Source organism: Crocuta crocuta, unplaced genomic scaffold (genome assembly GCF_008692635.1).
Source record: "Crocuta crocuta isolate KB4526 unplaced genomic scaffold, BGI_CrCroc_1.0 scaffold38, whole genome shotgun sequence".
NCBI lineage: Eukaryota > Metazoa > Chordata > Mammalia > Carnivora > Hyaenidae > Crocuta > Crocuta crocuta.
In genome coordinates, this window is record NW_027532605.1 from 283805 (window position 1) to 285289 (window position 1485).

Sequence of the window (1485 nt, forward strand, 5' to 3'; positions counted from 1 at the left end):
TATTTATTCTTATGATTATTTTTTGTTGTTTAGTTTTTATTTTGTAATTATAAACTTAACTCTGCAATCCAGCTAAACTTCAAGGAGAGTAAGGAAAACCTGGGGCCGTGGAACCGCAGCAGGAGCACAAAGATTATAAGAAATTTTGAGGAGACAGGGTGATGGAGTGCTCTCCCAAGCTACAGAAGGAATAGTATGGTGGTTAGGATAAAACACAAGTCAAATTTATTAGACTTGCCCATAGTCAACAATGGTGATCTTGCTGGTCTTGCCATTCCTGGACCCAAGGCATACATGGCTTCCATGATGTTCATGTCCTCCTTCACCTTGCCAAACATCACGTGCTTGCCATCCAACCACTCAGTCTTGGTGGTGCAGATGAAAAACTGGGAACTGTTTGTGTTGGGTCCAGCATTCACCATGGACAGAATGCTAGGACCTGTGTGCTTCAGGATGAAATCCTCATCATCACATTTCACCCATAGCTGGACTTGCTGCTGGTGCCATTATGGCCTGTGAAGTCACTACCCTGGCACATAAATCCTGGGATAATCCTGTGAAAGCAGAAACCTTTGTAACCAAGGCCTTTGTTCTCAGTACTCAGAGCACAAAACTTCTCTACTGTTTTTGGAACTTGGCCTGCAACAGTTCGAAGGAGACACGACACAAGGGTTCACTGTCAAAGAACACAGTGAAGTTGACAATGGCTGGATGGTGTGGGTGGTTCCCAGGCAATAGTGTCTGCAAGGCTTAATGATTTTATTATTAAGTAATCGATACACCCAAGGTGGGGCTTGAATTTACAACCCCAAGGTCAAGAGTCACATGCTCTACTTACTGAGCCAACCAGAGACCCCTGGTTTCATTGATCTGTTCTGTTGTACTTTTTCTCTTGTTGTTTGTTTGTTTAGTTTCTCTTTTGTTTAGTTTTGCTCTAATATTTATTATTTCCTTCCTTTTATTGGTTTTGTTTTTTTGTTCTTAATTTTCTAGCTCCTTTATGTGTAAGATTCTGAAGATATATCAAATTAGGTTGTCAAAGAATATAAAATTTGTTAAAGTAAAATTCTTCATCTGCATAATACAACTGTTTCTGGACTCTAACATCATAGCTTGTATAAAATTTCTTGCTGAATTTTAACCTAAATACTTAAAAGAGCACACTAAATACTAGACATATTAGAAGGGCCAGTAAACTACTACTTCTTGTAGATATAGTATGTTAGATATCTTGAGCTGCTATAACAAAATACCATAGATGGAGTGGCTGAAACAACAGGTATTTATTATTTATTTCTCACTGTATTGGAAGCAGAAAAGTTCAAAATCAAGGTACCAGCAAGGTACCTAATTTCTTAGGCATCTTCTTTGTGGCTTGTAGGTGGCTGACAACTTGGTATATTTTCCCATGATCTCCTCTATGTGCACATCCAGGGAGAAAGAGCTTCCTGGTGTGTTTTCTTATAAGGACACTAATCCTATGAG

At 39.0% G+C, this 1485-nt stretch overlaps 1 pseudogene; it reads right to left on the minus strand.

Annotated features, from left to right (window-relative positions):
- Positions 1–228: 228 nt before the first annotated feature.
- On the minus strand, positions 229–538 carry LOC144244884 (peptidyl-prolyl cis-trans isomerase A pseudogene; annotated as a pseudogene).
- Positions 539–1485: the final 947 nt, after the last annotated feature.